Below are 11,413 nucleotides of genomic sequence, written 5' to 3' on the forward strand. Positions count from 1 at the left end.
GCTCCGCGGGCATGACGAGGGCAATGGTGCGTAGCGGAGCCGACCTACTGCTCGATCTGCACAGTTTGTGTATTTACATCCCTCTCTGACTCATGGATGGATCCGTCACAGTTTGTATATTTATATTCGGACTTCGTATAATGGATGTGCCAGAGGTTTGTATCCATACATTCATTCTTAGTCTACAGCTAGCCAATACATTACACGTATACACTAGTTATAGAAAAATATCAAAAATAATAAAACAAATATACAAATTCTATTGGTTGGGAGACAGAAAGCCCCCACACTGATCTGATCAGATACTACATTTACCTAAAGTGTGACCCACCGTCTACACGTTCATTTGATTAACTTGCACTAGCACCACTACCTCATGTCGTTCTATCATCCAATCTGAAATCATCCCTACCTTTAGTTAACGCCATAAAGGAAAAGAAACGTTACTATCATCAACAATGATACACGACCGTACTCAATAACAACAACAACAACAATAATAATAATGATAATAATTATAATAATAATAATAATAATAATAAAGATAATAACAAATAGTGCTGAATGCACCCATCACTCGTGACATCAACGTGATGGGTCAAGACACGGCCAACACCAGACTAGGTAGTCTCATGTTAAATTCATCACCTTCAGGCCTGTGACCTTTCCTCCTCTGGAGCGAGCCCATCATCGTGCACCATACACATGAGAGTGAGACAGGAAGCTTAAACCGATGAGGGAATGGTGAAATAGTCTGTGGTATTGAATCCCTTACGTCGAACAGACTTAGGTTAGTTACAAGAGGATCAGAGATACACGTAAAATACATACAAATATAATAATACACACTATAACGAGTGAATATTTACTTTAAAAACTCGGAGAAAAATCGTACAGCGTATATAGCTTCACTCTCTCGGCTCATTCTCGATGTATACGCCCCCAGCACAGCTGATAATTAACACAGCCATCACCTAAAAAGGCTTTAACCTCGACACTATTATCCCACTAGCTCCTAAATATAGAACAGCCATCGCCTCATCCACACATCAAGATTTCTGACAAAAAATCGACAAAAAAACCTGTCAAGAATCCACTTAATAATACTCATATAAACAGACTCAAAACACCATGATGCATCTGCTTCACTACCTAATTTACAAGACTAAAATGGAGCACGTAAAACAAGGAATATCTTACCAACGCCTACAGAGATATACGTCAATTCTAAACACGATACTGGAGTTTTCATCAGCACTAAATTTCTTACTTCCTATGATGAATCACCAAGTTATTTACCCGTTACTTTAGACAGTCTTGCGTCTACCACACGACCCAATCATAGGGCTACTCGAGAGAGTGACTGCGTTAGGGGCATCATGCTATGGTAAGGAAGGCCCCCTATGGACACACTGGACCTTGATTGGCTCAGTAACGTCATGAAGAGGAGCTCCCCCTAACTAGATACTGGACCTTGGCTGGACTGGTTTGGTAAGGTCGTGATCAAGAGACCCTCCGACCCACAGACTGGACCTTGGTAAGGTCGCGTAGTTCAGTCCTCCTGACTCATACTCGAATGAAAGTCTGCACAGGGCGAGGGAAAAAAATGTCAGGTGAGGTGACCTTCCCACTCACTCGTGGAAAATGACGGAGACAGAAACGCAGTGAGTGTATACACTCGACTGGCAGGATTGGTGGAGAAGGTGAAGGGGTGGAGAGTGAGAGAGAAAGATAACTAGAAGGAAGAGAGGAGGAGATACGGAAGAAGACAAGACAACCATCAGTAAGAAACACAAGGGACATGAATGATAATGGAAAGAGAGAGAGAGAGAGAGAGAGAGAGAGAGAGAGAGAGAGAGAGAGAGAGAGAGAGAGAGAGAGAGAGAGAGAGAGAGAGAGAGAGGTATTGTCTGGCGGTGATCAGGGAGGGCGGGAGGGAAACTGTGGGAAAGGAGCTGGGAAAGACAGATGGGACGGAGTTTGGGAGTTAATCTCTCGACCTGTACAGCTGGGAGGGGAGGGAGGATGGGAGAGGACAAAGGGGATGACGAAGAGAGAGAGAGAGAGAGAGAGAGAGAGAGAGAGAGAGAGAGGGGGGGGGGGGGGGGCAGGGATGACCTACGGGAGATGACGAAGGAGTGGGGTAGAGGTGGATGGGAGGGGTAAATGGAGAAGGAACACCATCGGATGATGGTGTAGATGGCGGAAACAACAAAGGCATGATTCTAAAATTTGGGTAGGGTAATGGAGCAATCTAGAGGGCTCCATCACGGTGATGGTGGTAGCGAGAGCGGCCCAGAGGGAGGGAGGGAGAAGGTAGCAGCCAGGTGAGAGCCACAAGGGACTAGCTGTATAGCTGGGAGAGGTTGGAGACGCAAGATGGGAGGAAGGATAAGAGGCGGTGTATGAGTGTGACGTGATGACAGTGACAGAGAGAGATTTGAGGTGAGGTGCGAAGTGTGAGGTGTGGGTGAATGACATGTGTGGGCGACACGGGAGGGTTAAGGTCATGAGTCAGTGGTACGAAAATTATTCAGTTGTGATATATATATATATATATATATATATATATATATATATATATATATATATATATATATATATATATAAGCCGGAGTTCCGGTAAAGGACACAAGCTCTAACCATTGCCAGGATTTAAATGAAACAATAACAAAAAATCGAAGGAAAATAAGTGTATGAAGAGACCAGGAAAATTTGATTACGACTTTTAGGAAAAAGGTAAACTGTCTCTTAAAAGAGGAGCAACTCGAAGCTTTAGGAAAGACTGGAGAAGGTAAGTTATTCCAAAGTCTGGCGGTGTAGGGAAAGGGTCAGGTCGCAGATGTTCGGGGAGGATATGGGAAGGTAAAGTATCCTACAGCCAAGCGGCGCAAGGAAAGAAACAGACATCACGACGGCCCATTACTCTTGAGTTGCCAACGGCTACACACACACACACACACACAAAAAAAAAGATCATGTGAAACAGAGGCTTGTCGAGTCTTAAGTGCTTTGGCTACTGGCGGGGACATATAAGGAACTAGCTTTGGGGAACAGAAACCGGAGTAATATCTACAGACGAGGGAAAGGGAACGTAGAGGAAGTTGGTCAAATCTTGAAGTCAGGCTGGAAGAGTTCTTAAGCAGGACAACTTAGGATTCGACTCTCTCAAAGTCAAGTTGACCTCACATCTCCCAGGTGTGAGAGCAGTGCCCCATACGCAGACACCTCAATGAAATGAAGAGGTAATGAGGACAGGTGAAAGGGGCAGAATGAGATGTGTGGGAGGTGGACGAGATGTGTACAAGTCATGGGAGGGGAGACATGTATGGGACATGAACGCGACTGCATTCCAGTCCCACAGTTCCATGTACTAGGCTGAAAATGGCTCCATACGTCCTTCCACTCGACTGGACCCCATCCCCACGTTATGAGGAATGAAGTGACGAAGGGGCGTGGGGCGGAATGGGCGGTGGCGGCGGTCGGGCGGGCGGGGCGGGGTGAGGAGGGGCGGCTCTGTTTACTGGCTTATGTCCGCGACGGTACAAGGTCACAAGCAATAAAATGGCCGGAAGGGAACGCAGGCAGAAAAAGCCAGAGGGAGGGAGGAGGGCGCACGACGTCACTCGACAAACGAACCCCCGACCATAAAACCATCGCGTATGGAGGACTGGCCAAGGAGGGGGCGAGAAACGGGAGCTACGGGAATGGTACAGGTGGACGCTCGGAACACAAGGAACGTGGTTCACGAGGAAGTAACAACGAGACAACTACGATTATCGAATGATAGAGAATAAGGGAGAGAGAGAGAACACGAGTCGAGGAGCATCAGAGTGACCACGGCACGTCGTATGAGGGGGCAGGAGACGGACGGGAAACGGGTGAGGCCAGGGGTGTGTACGTAGGGACTTGTGTAGCGAGCTGGACAATGGTTTGGCCTCGGCCCTCCCCATACACACTGTGCTGATCAGTCTTGATCAATAATCTACTGTCATTCCCGGCGTGAGGGACCTGGTACAGAGGGCAGGACGGAGAATGAGTGTGGTCTTGGTGACGGCCTACTGCTGCATGGGTAAAGCGAAAACGGTCGAAATGCTGGGAAGGGTATCCACTAAACAACAGGTGAGGAGGGGGAGTAGAAGGAGGAAAAAGTATGAGTAAGGAGGAAGCGGAGGGAGGGGGACCTCAGCGGTGAGCGTCACAGTGGATTCCCTCGTTGTGACAGGCCACCGCACACCAGCAACCTCACCACCACAACCTTAGCACCACCATCACCAAAACCTCACCATCACTACAACCTCACCATCACCTTCACCACCATCATAAACATCACACCACCAATGTCGTTAAAAACATGTCCCACCACCACCACCACCATTATCTCCCTCCTCCACCACTCCCCTCCCCCCAACAAGGACACCAGCACCCCAGCACTACACACGTACACAGGGGAAAAACTCTAACCTTGTAAAATCTGCTGCATCAGACTAAACACCAAACTGTATCGCGACACACACTTTCCAACCTTATTTAAGCCTCCAGCAGTATCCAGTAAACCTCTGCGTCCATAACCAACCTTCTCGGTCCACTTCAGAGTATAATCTCCACCAAAAATCAAAGCATAAGGTATTCCACCATACCCAAGGGTCGTACCGTCCTGCTCGAGCAATTCCTTTGTGCTCGAAGGTCTTAACTCGCGTGCCCGAGTACTTCCGTCGTGTTCAAGGGTCGTACCGTCGTGCCTTAGGGCACATCGACGTGCTCAAGGGTCTTGCCGACGCAAGTAAGGTTCGTAAAGCCGTGCAAGGAGCAGTGCCTTCGTGCTCAAGTGGTCAGCAGGACATTACCATAAAATACCACACACGGAAGTGGAACCCACGTCAAAGAAACCACAAGGAAAGAAAACAGAGAACCCAAGCCACAGCTGGAAACCACACCACCACACCCTAACCAACACACACACACACACACACACACACACACACGGCTACTCAAGGATAGACTTCCATACGTTGGGCTGTACGACAATAAGCTCCCGTCTACAGCACTACCTCACAAGGCATGTCCGTGGACGCGTCGGGAGGAGGGTGTGCAGGGTGTCGTCCGTGGGCACCTGGCGTGCAGCTCACCCGTCATCACGGACAAGAGGATTACGGTCAATGGCATCAGCACCCAAGACGACGTCGAAAGCACCGACTGTCATTAATTAATAACCCCCTCCTGAGGTCGAAGGTCACGCTCTCACACGAAAGGATCGTGCCTTCGTGCTCAATAGCCGTGTATTCGTAATCGGGGGGGGGGGGGGGGGGTGTTAATCGTGTGCATAACTGACACAGGCGAAACTTGAAAACACGAATGAACTTGATACGGAAAACCTAATGATTACCGTATTCCCGTGTTTTCTTTCTCATGAAGGGCTTTTCCTTTGACGTGCTCTCTATAGTGAGACACCCCTGCCACATGTTCTTTACTGTAAATTCATTCCTTTCCACATGTTCTCCACAGATGCTGTCTCCCACATGTTCTCTACACTGAGGGTCGTATCTTCCCACGTTTTCTATCGGAAACTTTCACTTCCTGGTTCTCTTCTGTGAGGGCCGTTCTCTTCCATATGTTCCCTATCGTGTTGGACATTCCCTCTCACATGTTCTTTACTAAAAGACGTTCTCTTCCACTGGTTCTCTACTGTGAGAGATGTTCCCTTCCACGAGTTCCCTACTGTCATGGGCGTTCCCTTCCACATGTTGCTCTCTACTGCCACGGGCGTTCCCTTCCGCATGTACCTTAGTCCTGAATGAATTTGTGCCAAGAAAAAACATCACCAACTGTACCTTGGAAGGCAGACAGTACAGCCCACAACTGGAAAGTTAAATATCCATTAATACCTGAGTTCCCATTCGTAACTGTAAACTTCAGGCAGAACCCAAACTCAAAAAAAAAATATATAGTTCAACCATCTCTGTGCTGGATAATACGTACTCTTCGCTTTAACAACACAATAAAAACTGCTTCCCAGACCCCATCAAGGAAATACACATTGTTTCTATTCGAAACAAAAAAAAAATAAAAACTTTTACAAGCCTGAATCTGAGCAGCAATGTACGTTCTTCCCATCAGCATTTTACGAAGTGTGAAAAGAGCTTAAAAAGCTTTAACTCATCATGAACTTACCTGGCCACTTGACACTTAACAGAAACACTCGGAGATGAAACGCAGGCGCCTCACTTGGCCATAATTCCTGCCTCTGAAGCAAGAATAGACAAGGACCTAGTCTCCCGCCTCCTCCTCGTCCTTCAACACAAACTGGGATGGCAGGAACGGCTCAATATCACCGACGAGAGGACGTGGGACACACCTGTCCCCAGCAACACAAGCATCCTCCTACCAAGAGGGCGGTGCAGACTACAGATCTAGAGCGAGATAAGGTGAGGCTGTGCAAGATACCATGGCTGGGATATCCCTACAATTCACATAGGATAAGAAAAGAGGAAAAGAACTGGAACAGTGGATAAGAAAGGTAGTACTGGCGCTACAGACTGCTACATACATCCTACGGGAGCCCCATCACTGTCCCTCAGCGGTAAATACGGCTACATACATCCTGCAGGAACCCCATCACTGTCCCCCAGCGCTACACACTGCTACCTACATCCTGCTGGAGCCCCATCACTGTCCCTTGGCGCTACATACTGCTACCTACATCCAGCAGGAGACCCATCGCCGTTTCCTGCCTTTACACACCGCTACCTAGCATCCTGCAAGAGGCCCACATGGCCTGATTGGCTCCACACACACACACACACACACACACACACACACGAATAATCAATGACTGAGAGCCATTAATTACACCTCGCCAAACGAGGAACCCCTCCATTCATCTCTGGCCCCATGTTATACGAAGCAGATGCTTGCAATTAATACATGCTAAACGACGGACGAATCTACACTAACTCATGGAATGAGGTTGAAAGGAAAGCGTAGCAGTAAGAACAGCATCAGCAGAGAAATGATAATGATGATAAGGAACGAAACTTCCAGTAACGGAGGCATAAACGGGATGAGGAGGAGTCTAGGAAAAACGATTTACATAAACTGAAACAGTTAGAAAATCACGGATCTTCGTTCACGAGACTTACGACATAAAACTGGCTTTCCGATGCTTTTACGTAGGCTGTAAACAAATCCATCACGCAGGGATAACGCCGCAATTCCCCCGAATACCGTAAAACTTTTTCCTTTTTTCCGGAGAGAATAAATATGACGGGCGAGAGACGTTCACGAGGAGTAGACAATACATTACTGTAACAAAAAATGCCAGGAAATACCACCAGAAATATCTCGGGGAAATACGAATACATTCACTTTTCCACGAACATTAAACAGAGCTTCAAAATCAACAACGAATTAGGAAAAGAAATATGTATAAAGACATTAACAACAAGGCATGACCGTTGTGTTGTCTAGGATGAGGGAGTACATACCTATCAATGATTACCTACAACCAGACACTTCTGCTTGAGGTGAGGCAAGGTAAGGTGCTACACTACTTCTGCAAGTCTTTCAGCTCTTGGATGATCTCGTACGTTACGAGAGAGAGAGAGAGAGAGAGAGAGAGAGAGAGAGAGAGAGAGAGAGAGAGAGAGAGAGAGAGAGAGAGAGAGAGAGAGAAATGTAATGGCCATCACACAAGAGAGCTCGACCGTAAAAGTTCCCTTTCGAAAAGCGATTACAGCAATGATCAGGATCCTGTGGGGATAACAATGTGTGTTCCTCTCCAGTAAAGGAAACAGAAAAAAAAAAAAAATCAAATCAAGAAAGGGAAAAAAAAGTCACACATTTACGACGAAGGTCTTCAGACGTGTATCAAACACACACCACATATGGAAAAACAAATTCGCGTACGTAATATCTATCTAAAACCTCACCTAGTGTCCCAACTTTGCTCGCGCAGCACACATTACTGACACGCAGATCTCAAGGATCAAATCAAAGGTGGCATCATCGCTGTGCGTAAAATAGTTGAAGATTATCAATGCCTGATAAAGCCCATGAAACTTATCAAAAACATAGCGGCATATGTGATAACGGCAGTTCTATTTGACTCCGCGTTTATTAAACAAAATATGAAACATGAAAAAAAAATTCATCTCACTATTGCGGTTTTAAAGAGCGATATTTTCTCCTTCGTCTTGCGTTATTCTTCATATCAAATACTTCCCAAAAGAAATTAATCATAATGTGGAACGATCAAGTAATTTTAAATCTGCATAATAGGATCTTGATACCTAACAGAAAACTATAAAATTGAAATCATGTTACATTAAAAAGGAAACCTAAACACAGAGAAAATACAAATTCCTTATACTATTAATTTATCTATTATGAAGCCTCCAAAAGGGCCACTCTGGTTTCCTCCTTTCATATGTCTCAAAGATACATTCATACATTCAAAAATTACAATATAAACACTAAGTATGGCATTATACCATAACAAACTGTGAACTTCCTCTCTCATGTAATCACGTTACCCAAATTGAAATGGTTTCCACTATAGCTGTACCCTCACACAAATATGAATGTGCTAGTTTTCGTAAAAGGTACTGGAAAACGCCATAAGATAACGGGTATCGTAGCAACAAACCTACTTGCATATCCCACTTGACTACAATGCTCTTTCAGACATTACCAGAGCCAGACACGCTACAAGAACTTCCAAGCATGATGGAAGTGTACGACGAGCCAGTGATGCAAATTTTCGCACGAGGCATTTTCCCAGAGTGGAAGTCTTAGAAACCTCACACAATAATCCTACAAACGTGCTTCTGCTGAGGAGGCACAAGATGGATCATGCAGGGGAGAAGGAACCCAGAACTTTATTCATGACTATCTCTGGAATGATTCACGTAAATTCTACAGCCAAATATAATATAATGATGGTGTGATCCCTGACACGCGCTGTAAAGGTATCAACTTTAGACTACTACCACGGCTTACGCCTTTGAGTTCGACAACCCCTGAGATCGATAAGTTGCCATAGTACTCATCATACTCAGGGAGTCATTGTACTCGAGGTTTGTAATTGGTCGTCCTCAGGAAGCCGTCATCGTCCTCAAGAGAGTTAAGTAATCATTAATAAAAGGGGGCCCCCTTTTCTACCGTTTTCCGTAATCATTCTCACTGTATCATCCCATACCATAACAATAAACAATGAATGACAAGTGGAAACAATGTTACACGCACGCCACCGTACCACGTATTATGTATTGAAGAGTGAATAACTGCACTTCAACAACGGTATCAACTGAATGACCTCACGGAAAGACTGTATTGAATATACAAAGTGGCCAACTGACATCGATAATCGCACGGTGTAAGAGGATCAAGCACCAACGTTAGCGCGTCCCCCACCGGGTCATGTTTCATGTGATCGCTCGCTACTGCTTCTTGCGAATATGCTACGGGCTTTAGTCAAATCATGGCACCTCAAGCCACCACTTGAACTGACGTTATTATATTTTCATCTTATATGAAAAATCTTTCGTCCTCCAAAAGATATCTCCTCTTTTAATACATTCATAAAGCAACGGCGAGAAACTCGCTAAAATGTAGCAAGTCTAATTTACATATTCATAAATACCTTCACATAAATCATAAAGTAATATGGAATAACATCAAAAATGTTAAACTTCGAGCTCTACCTACCTGATAATTACCATAACCTTTTACAAGAGGGTCCTTCCAATCAGCCCTCACTCCATAGTTACTATATCTTCTGAGTACAACAATGAATAAAATTTCGTAGGCAATCAAAGCTCTGGGTTCTAATGAATGAAGTCTCAATTCTATCTCAGTAAAAATATGACTGAAATCATTACTTTAAATTCAAATCCTAATTTTTTGAAAAAGTAAACACATTCTTCTTTTCACTGCATCGATATCAGATTCTGTAATCATTCACATACAGTAATTACAGGCACAATTAAAAAATAGGTCATATACAATGCCAGGAGAATAGAACTAGACATAATTCTTTTAAACAATTGTTAGTCGTTTATCAATAGAAATGCAATAACATTAAACATACCATAACTTTTCACTTATCATTTTGTACTGTCAAATAAAACTGATATTCTAGAATAAAATGTCCTGGTGTTTTACGAAATCAACATAGTTAACGAATTTCTTATGTTCTTTGACATCCATTTTCACCTCTAACAGAATAGAATTTTCTAAAATACGATGTACAATATCTGAAAAACAAAAAATTATTTTGAGCACTCGCATTTAGATTAAAAAAAACGGGAAAATTAATTGTACATCTGCCTGATTTACTCTGGTTAAATGCTTTATTTCAGCACAACATTTGTCAACCATGAACAATTATTTCACAATATCGCTTCGGTGAAAGTTGCTCTCGAATAAGTAACTGGATATGAAATATTCATAACGGGAAATGCCTCACCCAAAGGAACCAGAAGACCCTCATGACTGTACTCATTTCCCTCTAATGACAATGATACATCCTCATCGTTGAGGTGATCTCCCTTGGAGGCAAAGTTCGTAACAAATGTTATTGCTATTAGTGATTACTATATGCCATGAGTTTCACACTCTTATATATATATATATATATATATATATATATATATATATATATATATATATATATATATATATATATATCAAACCCAATGTACGATTACTAAATTCAAATTCTTTGCGTCTAGTTCTCTTTACAGGAACAAATGTTACGTAAATAATTACTTCGATTCGCGAATATGACTGAAATCATATTTAAAGCATTACAATAACTTTACGAACCCTGGTGATATAAATATATATTACTCTTTAAGTACATAATTATTAATAGATTATTACGCTATTTCTGGATTAGACACCAGCTGACGGACAAATTTCTCAAAGAATAGGTACACACAATTCCCACATGCAAGACCAATTAAGTTTTAAAGAATTACAGTACACCAGCCAGGTTCTATCTCCTGGCAAGAGCAATTCACTGTTATATTTACACAAATCTGCTCAAATTCAACGAGTTTTACTTACCCCGTTCGCTCCCACTGGGTCTCCTAGGTGTTCACATACAAGAAAATACTATCCTTTGGTTTTCTAATTCACTACAAGTGGAAATATCAGTCAAGAAGCATGTAAACAAGACACAACAACCCACACATCACAACTCTCAACTGCAGACGATTGTTTTCGTCTGTCACAACCCTGACGCTCAGAGCTGCCCACAGATGGCACCACTGTACACAAGCACCACCACAACTCATCTACATATACATTTTCACTTCTTGGGCTGACAACTACTCATCTAATAAATCAATATATTCGCACTTACTATCCGGGGGTGGTGGTCGTGATCTTAAGGCGAAGCTGTGCACATATG

The 11,413-nt window shown here is 43.7% G+C and overlaps 1 protein-coding gene across 2 annotated transcripts in view; it reads right to left on the bottom strand.

Moving 5' to 3' along the window:
* Lrrk (Leucine-rich repeat kinase) overlaps window positions 1-11,394 on the bottom strand; it is a 330,029-nt gene extending 318,635 nt beyond the window's left edge. The window contains exon 1 of one of the 2 annotated variants that reach the window (XM_071690282.1): window positions 11,366-11,394. The gene's annotated coding sequence lies outside the window, so the exon portion shown is untranslated. Of the gene's footprint in view, window positions 1-11,067; window positions 11,236-11,365 lie in introns of those variants that run through there. The other variant, XM_071690281.1, reaches the window with a different exon arrangement.
* Between the last annotated feature and the right edge of the window lie 19 nt (window positions 11,395-11,413).

Source organism: Panulirus ornatus, chromosome 48 (assembly GCF_036320965.1).
Source record: "Panulirus ornatus isolate Po-2019 chromosome 48, ASM3632096v1, whole genome shotgun sequence".
NCBI classification, from domain to species: Eukaryota; Metazoa; Arthropoda; class Malacostraca; order Decapoda; family Palinuridae; genus Panulirus; species Panulirus ornatus.